This window comes from Narcine bancroftii, chromosome 9 (assembly GCF_036971445.1).
Source record: "Narcine bancroftii isolate sNarBan1 chromosome 9, sNarBan1.hap1, whole genome shotgun sequence".
Lineage (NCBI taxonomy): Eukaryota > Metazoa > Chordata > Chondrichthyes > Torpediniformes > Narcinidae > Narcine > Narcine bancroftii.
This window is the reverse complement of record NC_091477.1, coordinates 41,630,630-41,651,508: the sequence shown is the minus strand read 5'-3', so window position 1 is coordinate 41,651,508 and position 20,879 is coordinate 41,630,630. Positions and strand designations below refer to the sequence as shown.

At 38.2% G+C, this 20,879-nt stretch overlaps 1 long non-coding RNA gene across 1 annotated transcript in view; it reads right to left on the bottom strand.

Moving 5' to 3' along the window:
- Window positions 1-20,879, bottom strand: part of LOC138742892 (uncharacterized) — a 115,326-nt gene that overhangs the window by 31,128 nt on the left and 63,319 nt on the right. The window lies entirely within an intron of this gene.

Sequence of the window (20,879 nt, the reverse complement as noted above, 5' to 3'; positions counted from 1 at the left end):
ATCAGATTTCTTTTATCTATTTAGCTTTAGCAGTGGCCAAGAAATGTATAGTGTCTATTTGGAAAGATAGAAATATACTAACTTTGGATAGGTGGTAGTTAGAGATGAAGTCTTGTTTAATTATGGAAAGAATATCTTTTTCAATTCAAGATAAGATGTCTTTTTATAAGTTGAAGTGAACTCCATTTGTTAAGTATATGCAATTAAGTTTAATTTAAGTATGTTCCTAGATGTGATATTTTAGATCTGATAAATCTTTTTTTAATTATTTTTATTTGTCATATATTTCTTTTTCTTTGTGAGTGCTTTTTTAATACATAATATTATTAATTTTACTAATTCTTCACTCTTTATTTTGGGGGAGGGGAAAGGTGGATTTTTTTTATATATATAGATTTTTTTTAGTTCTTGTATATGTAGGGGGGGTTAGGTTGAATTAAGTTAGGTTATTAATGTTGTATTGTAATTATATTCTTTTATTTTATATCTTTTCTTTAAATGTAATTTTTCTTTTTATTCCTGTCATAAAATCTTTAAATAAAATTTTAAAAAAAAAAGATATAGGAAGCAGGTAAGAAATGTCTGGTTGCCAGGAATGAGCTTAAGAAAGAAGTTAGGAGAGCTCAAAAGGGATATGAAAAGGCTTTGGCATGTAGGATTAAGGAGAACCCCAATGTGTTCTATGTGTATGTGAAGAACAGAAGGATGATGAGAATGTGGATGGGGATGCTAAAGGATAAAGAAGGTGAAATGTGCCTGGAGGCAGAAGAGGTTGGGGAGTTCCTAAATGAATACTTTGCTTCAGTATTTACAAAAATAGGATCTTGATCATGGGGAGGTCAGAATAGAACAGGCTTGTGTGCTGGGCAAAGGAAGAGGAAGTTTTGGATCTTCTTAGAAATATCAAGATTGATCAGTCCCCGGAGCCAAACGTGATATACCCCAACTTGCTGTGGAAAATGAGAGAAGAGATAGTTGGGGCAGTCGCTATGATCTTTGAATCCTCTTTGGCTGTAGGGGATGTGCCAGATGATTGAAGAATGGCATATATAGTCCCCTTGTTTAGTTTAAAAAATGAAATAGGGAGAATCCTGGGAATTATAGACCGATGAGTCTAATGTCTGTGGTGTGTAGTCTACTCATGGATAGTCACCATAGCTTTGTGAAGGGAAAGTCACACCTCATGAACCTAATTGAGTTTTTTGAGGTGGTAACAAAAGAAATTGATGAGGGTAGGGTGGTTAATATGGTCTACGTGGATTTTAGCAAGGCATTTGACAAGGTCCCCCAAGAGAGACTCATCCAGAAAGTAATGAGGCATGGAATCAATGGAACCTTGGCTGTGTGGATAAAAAATTTGCTTGGAGAAAGAAAGCAGAGAGTAGTAGTGGAAGGAAAATACTCTGCCTGGAGGTCAGTGACAAGTGGAGTGGCACAAGGATCTGTTCTGGGACTCCTGCTCTTTGTAATTTTTATAAATGACCTGGATGAAGAGGCAAAAAGATAGATCAGTAAATTTGTGGATGACACAAAGGTTGGAGGAGTTGTGGATAGAGCTGAAGGTTGTCAAAGATTACAAGAGGATATAGACAGAATGCAGAGTTGGGCTGAAAAATGGCAGATAGAGTTCAATCTGGATAAATGTGAAGTGATACATTTTAGAAGGACAAACTAGAAGGCTAAGTACAGTGTTAATGATCGCTTACTTAGGAGTGTGGATGAACATAGGCACCTTGGGGTTCAAATTCATACATCCCTCAAGGTCGCCGCACAGATTGATATAATAGTTAAGAAGGCCAGTGTGATGCTGGGCTTCATTAATAGGGGGATTGAGTTCAGGAGTAGTGAGGTTATATTGCAAATCTACAAATCTCTGGTGAGACCACACTTGGAATATTGTGTTCAGTTCTGGTCACCTCATTATAAGAAGGATGTGGAAGCCATGTAGAGGGTGCAGAGAAGATTACCAAGATGTTGCCTGAATTGGAAAACAAGTCTTATGAGGCAAGATTAGCAGAACTGAGACTTTTCTCGTTGGAGAGTAGAAAGATGAGAGGGGACTTAATAGAGGACTACAAGATTATGAGAGGTATAGTTAATGTGTACAGTCAGCACCTTTTTTCCAGGGCAGGAATGGCAAACACCAGAGGACATATGTACAAAGTTGTTTACAAATATGTACATATATGTACAAATATGTTACAGAGAGTTGTGGGTGCCTGGAATCCCTTGCCTGGGATGGTGGTGGAGGCTGAAACATTAGGGTCATTTAAGAGACAAATGGATGAAAGAAAAATAGAGGGCTACGGGGTAGGGTGGATTTAGTGCTTTGTTTTGGGACATACGAGTCAGAACAACATCGAGGGCTGAAGGGCCTGTACTGTGCTGTAATGTTCTATATTTTCTTTTCTAAGTTCCATTCACTTGGAGAGTGAGCAAAGATTACAGAGGGGCATATTGTTTAATTTGGATTTCTCATTTGAACAGAGGGGGATATGGTTTAATTGGGACTTCCTTAGCATGTAGAGAATGTGATTGGTTATGCAGCAGATTACTATACCAGGAGAAAAGACAAACCAAGACTGGTTAACAGCTGGCATGAGTTAATTGGTACCTAAGATGCACCAGGAACCAATAAAGTCAGGTGCTTCCTCATTAACCCACCATGTACCAACCAGCAAGAAGACACTGCTCAATTGTTTCAGTTGTTCCTTTCAATTAAGCAGTCATTGTATAGTTGCTCATCTGCATTGAACTCATTTCCCTCAAACTTGCAAACCAAACAATGTGATCCTGGGAAAGGACACAACACGATAAGTGCCAAGTTATTAATGTCACTTAACAGGACTGAATATTTTGGTGATAATCATTTCCTCTTATCAGTGGCAAGTCTTAATTTTGAGCAGGTAAGAAGCGTAACATTCTGAGATCCTGACATCCTCTCATAAGCTCCAAAAGAAATGAGAACATCTGCCCTTTAGTTCCTCATGAAACACAATGGAAAATAATGAAGAGTCACACTTTAGCTTTTGTTATGACAGAAGGGACAAAAGATAATGTGTGGGAAGTAGTGAATCATTATTGCATCAGAAAGGATATAGTTGGAGTGAATCCATTTTTGCATTACAACTATGTATAATTTTCAGAAGCATTCTTTCCCCCCCTCCCTAATTTTGTGGAGGTAAAACTTTACCATCAATTTTGATCAATACAAGAGTAAAACTGAATTTGTAACTGAGCTCAAGAGTTCTCTTTTTTTGTATTATTAGTTTTAATCTGACTGTTTTATAAGATCTTTCCATCCAAATATAAAACAAAACTTAAACAATAGATACTTCAGCATATTGATACTTTAATACACTCTTTAAGCTGTTTAACATCACCATGTATAATGACTTAGCAAAAACAGCTCACAAATGTTTATTGCCCATTAGGCCTCACATTGCAATTTCAGTCCAAATTGTTTGCTATCTTTATGAATTTTGGTTTAATTTAAAACCCATCAGATTACTTGCACCTTTCATCCACAAAACATAACATTTAAATCTTATCCAACTGCATTTTTTCTGCAAATCATTAAAAGATTTCACAGCATGGACTAGAAATTTGAAGCCAGAAAATGAAGAATAAAGCATTATTTGTGGTCTTGTGGCATATCTAGTACTGGTTTCATGCAAGACCCCCAGGCAATGAGAATCTATCTTGTATAATTCCTCTTTGGCGTGAAGAAATGGACTTTCCACCCAATGTAATTAAAGGCCATTCTGCTGCTATCTCTTCCATAACAAGTCCTTAAGAAAAATATCTTAGCAAGAAGGTGGAAAGAGGAGGGAATGAGAATATTTTTGCCTTGTATGCAGGATATAATGGGCATCAACAATTGGAGCATTGGGATGTGGGTGTGGGACATAATCCGATTAGGTTTTGGGAAGAGGGATGTTGGGCATGAGTCTGGATTAGGCTGCAGTGGAGGGTGAGAAGGGAACCATCAAGTAAAAGAACAGCTACCCATCCACCATTAGACTCCCAATTAGCAAACCCAATTAGAGACTCATTTAAGGGCTATTACTTTGCATATATTGAATTCTGTAACCTGTGCTGGGCCACAGGGATCAGTGCGAGGATGCTCACAATTTTTCTTGGGGTGCTTGTGGATAGCACGAAAGGTTGTCCAAGGCATGTAGAATATAGATCAGATGGAAAATTAGTGAGTGTGTGACAGAGAGAACTTAATCCCAATAAGTGTAAATGGGAAGTCAAATAGGAGCAGAACAATATATGGTATGAAGGAATGATGATAAGTTGAGAGATCTTGAGTTTCAAATCTATTGATCCCTGAAAGTGGCAACACAGTAATCTCCTTCCTTGCTTCCCATAGTTTCCTGAGATAGATTCCATCCTATCCAGATTTATCCTCTCTTTCATGTACCGTTTAGTTGCGTTCAGTCAGAAATTGAACTAATTATGTGAGATTATCGTGTAGACCTCATATCAAAGGCTGCCAGGCAGCTGAGAGGAACTCTCCCATCACCTTTATGACCATCCTCCTTCTTGTCCTCTTTCTAGATCAGCTGGTGAAGCAGGATAATGGCATGATTGCGAGGATTTGTAGCCAAATCAATGACCGAGCTTCTGAGGGAAGTAGGAACCTCAGGACGTGCCCTCAGAGAGACAAATAAATTCTTCTGTGACAGCTGAAATGAGTTGGCTCTGGCTGAAAACAAAGGGGTCCAAATGACCACTAGCAGAAACAGATATGGGACACACACCCTGGTCTGATCAGGCTAAGTGGGCCTGCCTTGGCAGAGGGTGTCTTGTGCTTAAAAGGCCGAAACACCCAATGATACCAGGCAATATAACTGCAGATGTGTCCAATACCAAATAATATTCCCAAGTTATATCCTCCATTATTGTAATTGAGGTAATTGACCATAATAACTCGATGAGAGAGGGTCAATCTAACCAATAATGAAACGTTCGGGATTGTAACACCTAGTCCTACAAATCAAACATCCTCCTTCTTGTCCTCTTTCTAGATCGGATGACGAAGCAGGATAATGGCATGGTTCCAACATAGAGAGTTTTTTTTATTTATATACATCTTCAGGATGTGAAAATCACTAGCAAGGCCATAACTTATCTACCCTGATCAGAAAAGTTGATTAAGCTGCTTCAAGGTCAACCATATTGCTATTGGTCTGTACTCATATGTAGGCCAGACATCTTCCCCCTAGGATTCATGATTAAGTGTGGTTTTGTAGTCAGATGCCTGCTTTAAGAATGCCTATCTCATGGTGAATCAAAATTGACCAAAACCTTAAGGAAAAATCCAATCCCAAGGAGCTGTAGGTCTAACATCAAAGCTGAGCCTTTCAAACATACTAAAGAGGAAATCGAGAAGAGTTTGTTTCTTTAAAGGTCAAACTTTTCATCTGGTCCTGTGCTATGTGACAATGTTATCAGATTAACAATAATAAGATGCCTGCTATATCCTCAAGGACATTTACAAATGTGAATATGAGTGGAAATGTCTCCTATCAAGTTTTGCACTGGTGACTTCTGATGAAAATAACTTTTCGCCATCAAATAATCTACATGCGACATCAAGAAATAAGATAGTAAAAATCAAAGGGAAAGGTTGCATGGATCAAATTACCATAGGTGTGATTTTTAGGACTAAAAGTCCAGAGAAAGCCAGCAGTTAAGGATTAAAGCCTAGCAAAAAAAAAAAATCAGGGGCGGAACAACCAGGATGTTTAGCTTTGGCTTCTATCAGAAGTCATTTCCGTTAGAAAGTAACTAATTGCTTGCTGAGGGAGAAGAAGAGAGAGAAAGAGGAGAGCGAGCGAGAGAGAGAGAGAGAGAGAGTGCAGCACCTGTATGTGAGGGTTAAAATGTGTAAGGTACAGGTTTTAGAAAACCTATTAGAGTACAACAGTTTGCAACATTTTATAACATAAAAGTCACAGTTTCTGGCATTTTATTTAAGCTTTAATAAACTGTCTAAAATTGTCTACGTTGTTAACAGAGAAGACGGCAGTCATTTAACTATGATGATATCCTTGGCTTTCTGGGGTGGCAAAAGGAGGAAGGTTGAGGCAGAGTAGGGGATCTGAGGGGACATTGGAACTGTCATCAAGTTAAATAGTGCTATCTCTGTATGTTAGAAGTCTTCTACTCAGGAGTGCTCCTGTTGAAGAACTCTTGGCCTATTCTTTTTTGCTTTGTCAGACAAGGCTTAGAGGGGGGGAGAATGGAAGGTTTATAGGAGGGTGGGGTTCTTTCTCTTTCATTCTTTTCTTTTTCCTAAATATACCACAAAATGGACTAGTATTACTGTAAAATATGCAAAACTTTTGTGGTTTTAAATTTATAAATAATTTTTTTTTAAAGTTAAAATAGCACTGAAAAGGCTCTCCAATCCATCATGCCTGCATATCAAGTGTAGGTGTGATGACCTATTCGCTGGTGGTGTTGTAGATGATTGGGTTCAAACACAGTAGATGACAGGATTTAGAAACAAACCTCAGATTCAGGTGTTGGTCAAGTGAGGATCAGTCATTTAATTATAGCTGGTACAGGCCTTGACTCGCTAGTTTAGACTTAAGTGCTCAAAGAATCACAGATTCACCATTAAAAAGTCCAAGAGTTAAAAGCAGTCATGGGTTGCCTTTCAATTAATGCCACAACAGATCATCAGTAGCTGTCATGAGCAAGATGCACATTCATACCAGGGACCTGAAAATGCTAAGTCCACATAAAATAATTGGGTTTTCATTTATGTAACGTATAAAATTAGTGGAGTGTATGGGACAGATTGGTTTCAATCAAGGGTTTGTCTCTATTTTAAATGCTTCAACAGTGCAGGTTCCTAGGCTAATTATTATTATCTGGAGACTCAAGCTACAATGTTGCCAGTCCCAATTAACTTCCGTGCACAAAACATGAGCTCGTTAGGGCTAATAGCAGCATTGACCATTCATGAATCATTTTATTCATTTAACAATCTTGCTACTGAAATATTTCAGGGAATAGCAATTACCAACAAACATATGTTTTTTTTGTTCTGAGTAACTAGAACCCTGTATTATTATTTTCTAGTCAGAAATTTAAGCTTAAAGTGATGCTTAAATTTCACAACATGTTTTTTTGTTCCCTGAAGTAATTGTTAACTACAAGGAGCATTGCAGATTAGTTGATATTTTGCAACCGAATCTATAGCCAAGAGAGCAAATAGGAAAAAATAAGTTATCATTGGACAACATTTTATTCATGTTAATATATTTAGATCAAAACCATATAGTTGAAATGTTCTAACAAGACTCCTCTAAGATATGTTATTAAATGATTTATTTTCTCCCTTTACTAGTCAGTCAGTCACTCCTTCAAAACCATTTCTTTTGTCAAACAAAACAAGATTTTAAACCATGTTTTGCTGGCTAGCTTGGTTAACCCAAGTATTTCCCACTTTCTGATATCTTTTATCTCAAAGTTCTCAGATTTTAACTCCTAAATTGCGTCGTTTGGGTTCAAATAAGATATTGAAAATAAAAATATTAAAACCTAAACCCTAATATCATTGTCAATAAATCACATCAGACCTCTACTTCCTCAGGAGTTTGTGGAGATTTGGTATAACGTGGGAAACCTTGGCAAACTTCTACAGATAAGGAGTTGACAGGGTGCTGACCGGCTGCATCGCGGCCTGGTATGGGGGCATCAGTACCTCTGAACGGAAAGCCCTGCAAAAGGTAGTGGACACAGCCCACACATCACAGGCAAAGCTCTTCCCACCATCGAGAAAATCTACATGGAACACTGTCGTCGGAGAGCAGCAGTGATCATCATGGATCCACATCACCTAGGACAAGCTCTGTTCTCGCTGCTGGCCATGAGGAAAGAAGTATAAGTGCTACAAGACATACCACCAGGTTCAGGAAGAGTTGCTACCCCTCCTCTATCAGACACCTAGACAACAAACTCATGACTCTCACTTTGCATATTATTTATTACAGAATATTTTTTCTGTATTGCAGTTTGATTTGATTTATTTCTTTGCATTTCTTTCTTTTGAATATATATCATTTCTTGAGTACAGTTTTTTGCTCTACCAATAAGTAGAAATTCTACCCAGCCCGCATGAAAAAAAAATCTCAGTTGTGTCTGGAATGGCATGTATATACTCAGACAATAGATCTGAACTTTGAACTATCTACAGTTAGCTTCAGCAAAGCCAGTGGAAGCAAAGTGTTGCTAGGAGACAGTTTGGACATGTGTATATTGTAAGTAAAAGCAACATCTTCTGATTTAAAAAAAGAACATGCTAGAAACACTCATCAGGCCAGGCAGCAGCCATGGAATGGGAAACAGAATTAACATTCCAAGTCATTAAAACTGAAAAAGTGAGGAAACAAGTGATGCTCTGATTTTTTCTTGTACTTGCATGATTAATTTGAGTGGCTGAGATAGCCAGCTGGAAAAAAAACAAGAGCAATGTTAAAAACATAAGGAAAAGGAGCAGGACACAACCTTAGTGCTCCTTGTTTGCTCTACCTTCCAATATTGTTGCCCTGATCTCTGGGGTAGAAGATTCCAAAAATCCTTCTCATTGCAATCTTAAAAATTCCACTCATTTTAATTTACTTATGGAGCTGTACACCCAGGAAACAGGCCTTTCAACCCAAGTTGTCCATGTAAACCAAGTTGTCCATCTGAGTTTGATCCATATGCCTACATTAGCTTCAAACCCTCTCCTGTCCATGCATTGGCCCAAATGCTTTTTTTTTTAATTAAAAGATGATACCTTACAATTATCCTGAGTGAATGCCCTATAATTCTGGATTCCCTCAGCATCTGTCTTGTCATAGCTCCTTGGAATCTTATATGTTTCAATGACACCCTTCATTCTTCCATGCTACGGAGATTCTTTTAACCTTCCCCAGATGTCAATCTCCTTTTGCAGGTGTTAATCTACTGAATGAAAAACCAAACAAAAAAACTGTAGATGATGGTTGTCTGAAATAAAAACAGAAAATCTAGGGAATACTCAGAACTTTCTGCAGCATCTGTGGAAAGAGGAAGAGAGGTAAAGATTTGGGATGATGACCACATGTGATGTCCAGCAGAAAGATTTGTATGAAATAATTGAATACATTATTGATCCTGAGATGTGGAATGTGCCTGGCTGAAAATGACATGCTGCCTTTTCAATGTATCAGGCTTCATCACAACAGTGTAAGAGAGATGAGTGTGCATGTTGACTTAATTACAAAAGTGCAGGCATGTTCGGCAAGAGAAATGGCATAGTGACCTTTATTAAATCAGAATGAGGATTTATTGTCATGAACAAGTCATAAAATTCAGTGTTTTGTGACAGCGTCATAGTGCAAACATACATATTATAACCATCTTATGACATTATTATAAAATATTTAAAATAATAGTGCAAGAAAAGTAAGGCAGTGCCTTTGGTTTATTGATGGCCGCAGGGTAGAGGGTGTCCCTGTGCCGCTGAGTGCTCGTCTTTAGGCACCTGTTCCTTTAACCTGATGGTAGCAGAGTGAAGAGGGCATGGCCTGGGTGGTGGGGGTCTTTGAGGATAGAGGCTGCTTTTCTTAAGAGACCGCCTCATGTAGATGTCCTCAATGGAGTGAAGTCTGGTGCCTGTGATGTCTCAGGCTGAGTTTAACAAACCTCTGGAGTTTATTCTTGTCCTGTGACTTGGCGCCTCCATATCAGGATTGGAATTTAGAAGCAAGAGTTTTGTTACAATCGTACAGAATGTTGGAGTGGCCACACCTGGAATATAACGCACAACTTTGGTCCCTTTATTTAAGAAGGGATGCAGAAGCATTGGAAGCAGTCCAAATGAGATTCACCAGGCAAATTCCTGGGGTGATTTTACTATTCCATCAAGAGATGCTACTCAAGTCTGGTCTTTAATTTTTGGAGTACAAAATCATGAATCATGATTTAATTGAACTATGCAAGAACTTGAGGGCATGGCAGGGTAGTTGTAGAGATGTTTTCATGAACACAGTTTCAGGATAAGGAGCTGGTCATTTACAATCAAGGGACAAAATATTTTTTTTTTTTGCTTGGGCTGATGAAGCTCTGGAATTTTCCACCACAAAGAATTATGAAAGCTCAATCATTAGAATCGTTTAAAGTGGTGGTGGGTACATTTTTTTTAAGTTTGCAAAATTGAAGACTATATGGATTTAACATAGAGGAGGAGTTGTGACCTGGATTAGATCAACTAGCATCACATGAAAGGCAGGGCAGGCTTCTGCTTCTACTCCTCTTCCTACTTTACTGTGTTCTTGTGAGATAGGAAATCAAAGCAGCAGGCAACTTAAACCTCAAGGTTATTGCTGACGCTGTGTTGTACCTGATATGAGAAGAAAAATATTACTTGTTTCTCAGGAGTCAATTTTTTTTAAAAAACAGATTTACTGCTACCAATGTCTGTCAAAATACTTCTTATGGAGTTTGTCACCTCAACACTTATTTCCATATTTTACTATCTGACATAATCCACATCAAATGTGATGTGTAAATTATGATATCAATTTTTTGTTATAAATCAATTATACTAATTTTCAGTTATTATTTTATTTTAAGAATATTCCAGCATTCCTATCTAAAGTGCAAATGCCAGCTATAAGTGGGAGGATAATTTAGAATTTTATATTTCATCTGCAAAGATCATGCAGCTTAACCTTCAAAAAAACCTTTATTATTTTTTTTGACAAAATAATGTATTCAATTATTTCATACAAATCTTTCTGCTGAACATCACATGTGCTTTGAGCTCACCAAGTCAGTTAAAGTCATTATAGGAATTAGGAAGGAAATATGTTTAGCATTTGCAGAATTTTCTGCTTTGGTTTCAGATGTCAAGCCTGCGAGGAATTAGTTGAAGTGCTCACTTAGCACGTGAGTGGTAGCAAAATAAACGCCCCTGTTCTCCTTCTGGTATATTGGCCTCAGTGCTGGGACAATTGCATTAGGCGCTGTAGGTTTCTGTGAGGGATGCCAGACAAAGTGGCGACTCTGTCTGCCTGACGGTAGACAAAAGTTAAAGAATTTCATGTATGCCGCGTTCTAAATGCTGCACTACGTGCCATTAAAATGGAACCTTTAATGACTTAGATGTTGAAAGTAAGAGGAATAAATAGTAAATTTGCCAATGGCATGAAAATTGGTGATGATGTTCAAAAGGTTCCTGATTGTTTTAAGCTAAAGAATGATATTGAAAAAGTGATAGAATTAGCAGGGCATTGGAAATAATTTTGACAAGAGTGATATGGTGTATTTTGGTGTTCCAATAAGGATAGGAGCTTGAATGGTAATGACCTAGGAAATACTGAGAAATAGAGGGACAGCACAAGTAACTAGGCCGGGGGTGGGGGGGGTGGGGGGGGGAAGACCTACAGATGCTTGCCTTCATAAAGTGGGGCAAAAACTGTGAGAGCAGAGAGCTCTTGGTGCATCTTCATAAACTATTTGTTATACCATTGCTAGAAAATTGTGTGCAGTTCAGATTGGCACATTATACAAAGGATATGATTGAACTGATGAGGTTGTAGAGGAAATTCTCCAGGATGTTGCCTGGGATCAATTGTTTCAGTTCTCAGGAGAGAGCGGATAGACCTTGATATAATGGAGGATGAAGAGGGGCCTGATAGAGTTGGAAACATAGAGATGGTAAATGGTAAAATGTGTCAAGATGTTTAAGACCATAGGGATTAGGTTGAGGAATTTTGCACTGGGAAAGATTCTGATGAACAATTTTATCTCTCAGGGAATGGCTATTATCTGAAATGCAGTGCCTAGGAAGCTGGTAAAGTGAGATACTCTCATAGCATTTATGAAATATCTGGAGAGCACCTGAATCTCCAGGGTATTGTAGGGTGCCTGCCATCTGTTGGTAAAAGAGATTGCTATGAGCTGCTGGGGTTGTTTATCTGCAATGTGACTCCAGGACACAATTTTCAGATTTGTTTTTTTTTAAATTTCCATCACTATATTAATATGTGAGATGAGAGGTTTGTCATGTGAGGAAAGATGGATAAGAATATTTCATACTCTCCTGAGACATAATGACATAACCTGCTAGAAAACCAAATCAAGTGCAGTAAGAGACAGCAAAGATTCACTCCCAGGTGAGCTAAATGCATTCTATGCCTGATTTGACTGCCAGAACAAGGAAGAACCACTGCACACTCCCATGTCCCTTGATGAACCTCCACTGTCAGTCTCCAAGGAGGGCACACTGATCTCCTTCAATAGAGTGAATCCGATTAAAGCATCTTGTCTAAACAGAATACCCAGCTGAGTACTGACAACCTGTGCTGACCAACTTGCCAATGTATTCACAGATATCTTCAACATCTTACTCCATCAAGGCATGTTAACCATCTGTTTCAAACAGGCTTCAATCGTATCAGTACCTAGTAAAAGTGTGATAACCTACCTCAATGAGTACCAACCAGTGATGAAGTGTTTTAAGAGGCTGGTGTTGAAGCATATTCGCTCTTGTCTGAGCAGTGAGATGGTCCATTCCATTTTGCTTACTGCAGCAACTGGTCTACAGTAGATGCCACCTCACTAGCTCTACTCAAAAACCTGAAACACTTGGACACCAAAGATGCCTACAGCAGGATGCTCTTTATCAACTACATTCAACAACGTCATTCCCTCAAAAATTATCAGCAAACTCGAAGGCGTGCCACAATACCCATTTGTCTAATTGGATCGTGGATTTCCTCACCTCCAGATCCCAATCAGTGAGGATTGGTAAGAACATCTCCTCCATAGTCTTCACCAGTATCAGAACACCATAGGTTTGTGTTCTTAGCCCCCTATTCTACTCCCTTTACACCTATGACTGTGTGGCTCAGTACAATAACGCCATCTACAAATTTGCTGACCATATCACAGTAGTGGGTTGTATATAAAAGTGTGTTGAGTCAGCACACAGGAGCGATACTTGGCTAAATGGTATACAAACAACAGCCTCGCATCACATTCAATGTCACCAAAACCAAGGAGCTGATCATTCAGAAGGGAAACCTAGAGGTGTACGATCAAGTGATCATTGAGGGATCCATGGTAGAGAGGGTGAGCAAATTTAAATTCCTGGGAATCACCATCTTAGAGGAACATTTCTGTACCCAACATACTTATGCAATGGTAAAAAAAGCACGTCAGCTCTTCTACTTCCTCAGGAGTTTGTGGAGGTTTGATTTGGCAACTTGGCAAATTTCTACAGTTGTGCAAATAAAAATGTGTTGCTGACTGGCTGCATCACAGTCTGGTAATGGGGGCACTAATACCTCTGACTGGAAAGCCCTGAAAAATGTAATGGAAACAACTTAGTGTAACAGGCAAATCTCTCACCACCATCAAGAAAATCTACATGGAATATTGCCATCAGAGAACAGCAGCAATCGTTAAGGATCTACACCACCCTGGACATGGTCTGTTCTCACTGCTGCCATAGTAAAACTGTCACAGGAATCATAGCACCAGGTTCAGGAACAACTACCGCCACTCCACTTTCAGACTCCTCAACAACAAACTCAATCACAAACTCATTTAAGGGCTCTTACTTTGTACATTATTTATTACTGAATGTTTTGATTCTGTTTTGCACATTCATTTTTTTTTCTATTTCTTTCTTTGTTTACATTTCTCTGTTTTGCATTTGTATCCTTTTTTCTTGAGGACAATGCTTTTGCACAATGGTTAAGTAGAAATTCTGCCTGACCCACAGGAAAAGTAATTTCAGGGTTGTATATGATGTCATGTATGTACTCTGACAATAACCTTGATTCTGAACTTTAAAATATGAATATTTGCTTTCACTTTTATTTTCCTGAACTCAAAGTCCCACATCACATTCTTTATTAATTTGGTACTAGTTTTCACATTTTAATTTTTTTGCTGATATCCTTTTTATAAGCAATATGGCTGATTTTGGAATGCATGCTTTCTCTCTCATTCCCAAGGAATTAGAAAAGATGTACCCGGGTTTTTAACGTTGACATAAATGATAAAGTGCACTGAAATTCCACATGGATTTTCACAGCCTTGTCATTTTCACACTGGATACTGAAATATTCCAAGTTGAATAGAATTGGTAACAGAGGATATAGGTTTAACGTGGCAAGGGAGAAGTTGAACAGGAGCAGGAGGGCTAACAATTTTTGTTATACAGAGGGTGGTGAGTGTATGGAATGGGCTGCCAGCAGAGATGGTTGAAAGGTGTACTATTGGAACACAATAAAAACAAATGGGTGGGTCCATACATCGGATAATTTTAAAGGGTTTGAGTGAGATATTTTGGTCAGTGTGGGCAAGTTTAGCCAAAGGGCCTCCTTCCATTCTGTTTGTCTATGATTCTAAAAAGCCTCGTTAGTCCTTCTCTGTGACATGCTGCCAAAATATTAAGAACTGAATTAATTGACCAGCATTGGTGCAAAATTTGAGGGAATGATTTCTGAAGGAGAAGCTGTTTCAAAGAGAAAAGCTATAAGCATGCCTGCTGACTGAGTAAACTGTTTAATGACCAGAGTACTTTAGTTTCAGTATATACTTTAATTCTGTACCTTAGAGTTAAAAAGGATGAAATTTGACAGAAGTGGCAGTGGATGAAACTGTGCTCTTTAGACTTTGCGCCCAGATGAGAAAACTAAATATCAGGTGTAATTTCCCCCAAATAGATAACATGTGAGCAACACCAAGAGATAGCCAACCTTCTACAGAACTCAATTGAAATGGAACAAGTATGAAAGACCAAACTGCAGGATTTCCTGGCGAATAACCTGTCTAAAAAAAAAATCAAAAGTGATGTTACAGTAGAGCAGAGATATGCTGCACCTACTTCTGGGAAGAATTAGGGCATGGCAGATGGACTAATAAATGTTCAATTTAATAGCTTGCATCAGCCACATGATGCAGAGATAAAAATGCAGCTTATTTGATGGAGCAGAAAAATTCAAGGGCAAATATCATCTATTCCTGGAATTATGATGGATGCATCTTTGCTGTCCAGGTGTACCAGGTCTTTGTGATGGCATCCAGTGTAGACCTGTTGCTATGATAGGCAAATTGGAATGGACCCATGTCACCGCTCAGACACGAGCTGAAATTCTTCATCACCAGCCCTTCAAAACACTTCATCACTGTTGATGTAAGTCCTACTGGTTGATAGTCATTAAGGCAGGTTACTACACTCTTCTTGGGCACCAGTATGATTGACGCCTGTTTGAAACAAGTGGGAACCATGTCCTGCTGGAGTGAGATATTGAAGATATTCATAAATACCTTGGTAAGTTGATCAGCATAAATTTGTAATACTCTGCCAGGTACTGCACCCAGCCCGGCTTTCCTCAAAAAACATCACCTCATTTTTCATCGAGTAAGGCAATGAAGATGGCCAAGGAACTGCCGAAGAAAGCTATTCATCATTCTTAGATCTCTACTGAACATCTAAGTCTTCATTAATATCCCAATGCAAACATACACCAGTTCTACTCCCAATCACATAAAAACTGCTAGAACCAGGTTTTCTGAAAAATGCATGAAGATAATTGGAGGTTGGGAGTGTGGAAGAATTAATTAAAACTAGACTTAAAAAAAAAAATTAAATTAATGGATAATTTTAAAATTCTGATCTCAAAAAATGGCTGCAAGGTCATCTAAAGCTCAAACTGTTAAAAAAAATGGCTACAACAGAAGTAACTGAAATGGAAGAAGCTGGGCCTACCTTGAAAATTCAGCCTCTGATTTTGATTCCTCCCCACCCTTGTTTGGGGCAACCTCCTCAAGTAAGAATTCAGTCTCCAGCACTACCTTCTCGGGGAGCTGGAGAAGATGGCACTGGAGCACGGAAGAAAATAGCAGAGATGACTACTGAACAGATCGGCATGCATGCACACAATGGATCGACCAGTTCAGAGCCTGCAGGCCCGATAGCAAGCACTGTCACAAGTCAGCCGGGGGCTAGACAAAGAACCCATACACAGTTTCAACCATTAGCCACATCTACAGAAGAAGAGGAGGTCAGAATGGAAGAAGAAAGTTAAGTATCACAGTAACAAGGAGAGGAGTTAGAAGAAGGAGGAGGTCATTATACTCAAGGTAAAGTGGGTGCATATTATGTTTCTCCAGAAACCTTTGACCCACAGATTTTTAATAAAGTTTTTGAAAAAAATTGATTAAATTAGTGAAAAAATGGATGCAAAGTTTGCAGAAGAACAGATTTTACTGCACAATTGGGAGCTATTAAGGAAGAAATGACTGTAATGAAGACAGACATGGCAAAGTGTATCAAAACTGTTGATAAAATTAAAATTAAGTTTCAAAAGTTTGAAGAAGATTTTAAAGATTGTCATGTGGAAGTAGTAGAATAAAATAGAAGATTTTTTTTACTGCATGGGAAATTCAGAAAAAGGATTTATTGCAAAAAGTTGACATGATGGATTTGTGGATTTGAGTATTGCCATTGTTAAAAGAAGAAAAGAATTTAATCCAGCAAAGTCAGTTTTATTGAAGAAGGAATATAAATTTGCTTTTTGATATCTACCAGTTCCTAAAGTCTCTTATGAAGAATACCAAGTACATTTTTTTTCTAATGAATCTGAAGCTCTGGAATTTCCCAATTCACGCCGAACAACAAGCAAAATGGCAGGCAACGTTATTCACCTCAGCAAACGGAAGAGTCAAGATAAACCGAGAGAAGAGGTTTTAACAGAGTCAAAAGCTGACTGAAATTCAAGTTGAAATTGATGAAGATCAAGTTAATACAGACCTTGAAGAAGCTCATCATACCTGACTGACTGATTGATATTAACTTTTGATATTCTGTCCGGCAGATCCTTATTTTTATGCTTTCTTCTTCCGAGGCCCGACGCCACTAGTTCTGTAATAGAGGGGGTTAGCGCTGACCTAATCAGCACTTTTAGGATTTTTAAAATTTTATTGTTGGGGTTTCTAACTTTCTAAAAAAAGAAAAAAGATAATTGGAGGTGGCCGAAAAAAGATAGGGCACATCTGTATAACAAAAATACCAAATCTTTCTCAAACACAGGAGCTGGATTAATAATAGAGATGAAGCCCACGTTGGCCCAATGACCAATCTGACAAAAAGCCATGGTGAATTAACAGACACCACATCTCAGATCATTGGAAGGAATTCCAAAACAAGGAAACAGGTACCATCTCAGAAAGATGAGCAAGTTTTTGCTTGATGGAAGAAAAAATGATGGAAGATACTCAACCCTCCAGGACAGATCATCAAGTTTGCCATCAGGTTCCGTGTACATATAACTAGTTAAGACAAAAAGCCCATGTCTCAATAAGATTTCATAGAAGAATTAATTTACATTCTCCCATTTTGGTGCACCAAGATGAAAGAGTACCCATTTTCCTATTGTTGCACAGACAATGCATCATAATTCCATTCAACTTCCTCTCATGGGGACGTTTGGTCTTACTTCCTAAATTGTGTCAGATTCCTGCCACATTTTGTCACCACAGCATTTTCTCCAAGTTTTGTAGTAATCAGTGAACAACACTATAAATATTTTTATCCATGTGGAACAAAGATTAAATGAGCCAGTGAAGCTATTTTACAATGGTTTAAGCAATGATTGGAAAAATTGGGGGTTCTATGTGGTAATGAAAATTTTCTGTCGATTCAAAGTTTTTGATCTCTACGAGGTATCTTCCGAGTTTCAAACAACTTTTCTTGAACTAAAAGCAACCAAATCAGATATCTTTCCTCAGCAGCCATTGCTTAATTGTTGTATGGTAAAGAGGAGACTTGAATTCCATGTTCAAATAGCAAGTTAAACTAAATGTACATTTTAAATTATGTAATTCAGCAAATTTTATAGCTTGAGCCAAATTGTTGGAAACTATTCTTGCTGCATCCTAAAGAATAAAAGCATGTGTTATGTTGCAAAGCAACTATTATGTAACAATATTGCTAGAAGATGGGTCCAGAGAAACTGACAAGCATTTTGCTGAGGGATGTGTCAACCTGGTTAAAAGTCTTCTTTTGATCAAATGGACAGCAAAGGGAAACATCTCAGAACAAAAATCATTTGGGGCTGATCTGAAATTCGTCCTGATTTGCAAGCAGTTAAGTCTGTAGCTGGGCTATTCCTGCTCCCAAGTAGGTCATCGGCAATGGGACAGCCAGGTTGTGCCCATGAATTCCTAACAGACACCAATAGAGCCGCAACAGTTTCCAGAGATTAACGAGCTCCCAGCCTGCTGCCTCAATGCCAGGATAAATACACCTTCAACATTGGCAACCCTGTTAACACAAATAGCTGCTGGAGGAAGGCAAGTCAAAATTTAAACAATGAAGATAATTCAAATGTTTTTAATTGTACACAAAAATGTGTGAACTGAGTGGCATTGAACATGGTTGAATGCACAAAAGTGAACTGTGAACTCTGGTAACAGTAGATCTTTGTTTTTGGTTTAGTTGGCAAAGTGGTGAAAAGGACAACTGGGATATGCATGAGCAAATAAATGTTGTACAATCTTAATTACTTTCTTTTAACTGTTTAAATGAAACTTTTCTTCAATATACAAAGAAGATTGTAAATTCAATGACAGGTTACAAGAAAGCCTGCTGGGGTCGAGTGTCATATGCAAATGTGCTGGAAATTCTCAGCAGGTCACACATCATCTATGGGAAGTAAAGGATAACCCATGTTTCGGCTCCGGGCACTGCATCAGGTATATGCAAACTAACATTTCAACTCAGGCTCTTTCTGATGAAGGGCCCAAGCCCAAAACATTGGCTCCCCTTTACTTCCAAAGGATGCTGTGTGAGCTGCTAAGTTTCTCCAACATGTCTGCATGTTACTTTCAAATTAATATGAAATTAATTTTGGCTGAGAATGTACTTGGAATGTTGACATAGAGAGGTTTCTCTTCCTTCTGTGAAAATTATCACTAAAATTTACTGATTTCTTTACACCTCGACATCAAGCTAGAGCTAGAAACTGCATCCGGGTTTCCTTCTGTTGGATTTATGTCTTAAGTATTCAGCAAAATCTCTGTGGAATAATTTTAATACCCCTCAATGGTCACGATGGCTCTGAGAGGACCATGAATATATCTGTAGAGTGGAAAAATCAATTTGCTCTGGCAATCACAAATTCTGATTGCAAGTTCACAATGCCAGTGAAAATCTGATTTGCCTGTTAAATGTTAAAATGTTAGAAATCAGTCTGACACAGGCATGATTAATGCTGTTATTTTGTTTTTAAACATGTGGTTTGCTGTGGAGAGTGCCAACTTTTTGTCTGGATAGTACGCATCAATAAACTTTCACTGAATCTCGGGACACCTGCCAATGAACAATAAATCCAAAAATGTAATGTGATATTTTGTGCATGAGAGGACAGGCTAGTTACCACATCTGATACAAGGTGCATGCTGATCGACTGCTGATCGACTGCTCAGCGCAGCTTTGACACAAAATTCCAAAAGACGCTTAAAGAGTGTTTGGAAGATTTTAAAAGATGTTCACATGAATCATTTGATAACTAAAAAATGCAAATTAATCATACTGTGCATTTTGATAGGAGTTGCAATAAATGTTAAGTAATTCATGACACCTTTACGTTCAATGACAAGTTCTGCTCTGGCACAGTAAACAGCCACACAGCAGCTCTCAAACACATGATAATTATCAACATCATCACAGACAAAAAAAATGAGCATGAGAGCTAGAGGAAATCCAGCAATCTTCAAACAGGTGTGGAGGAAGCCAATACCAGCTGGAATCTTAACAATAACAAGTTTATTGTCATACACATTGAACAATGTGCATATGCACTGAAATCTTGCATGCTACAGCTGAACAGGTACTTCATTAAAAATGATGATTATACATAAATTGAATTAAAGAGATAATAAATCAAAGGAGAGATATACACTAAATATTCACAATTATCCTTGTGCAAGAAAAATGTGACTTTGAAATCATGTAGATGGTACTTTTGTGGCATTGGAATGGTCCACAATAGGTATAACAAGGGGAGATTCAAGATCCCGATAGCTGATGGAAGAAACTGTTCAAGAACTTGGAGATGCTGGGCTTCCGACTTTTGTACTATCTGCTTAAATGTAGCTGTGAGAGGAGTTTGTGACTAGGGCGATAGAATCCTTCATGATGTTGGCTGCAAAAGGAATTGGACATCACTCGCAGAAGTCTCCCCACCATTGAGAACATCTGCATGGAACACTGTGTTGTAGAGCAGCAGCATTCTTCAAATATCCACTCCATCCAGGACATACCCTTTCCTCATGGCTGCCATGAGAAAGGGGCATAGGTGCCAAAAGACTCATACCATAACGTTCAGGAACTGTTGCTACCCTCCACCATCAAACTCCAAAACAACAAACTCAATCAAAGATTCATTTAGGAGCTCTTACTTTGGACATTATTTGGTATTAAATATTTACTTATTTTCTGTATTTTACAGTTTGTTTACATTTCTTTCTTTCTTTATATTTGTCTCTTTTGTGTATGTATCTTTAAACTTTTTAAAATTTTTAAAATTTTTCACACTATGAATCATATTAATCAAAATACACACAAACATTTCCCTCTTGAATATACACAGTGTCATTTTATCGCCTTTTTCCCCTTCCTTTCCCTCCCTCCTCCAAACCCATTAAACGTTCAATATATACAATAAACCCATTAAACAATGTCATCACACAATGAAAATAAACAAGAAAATTGTGTCATCTTTTACACACTGGGTCAGTTCATTTTGTCTTCTTCTCATTCTATCATTTTAGCGGGGTGGAGGTCCGCGGTAGGCCCTCTCTGTTGTGTT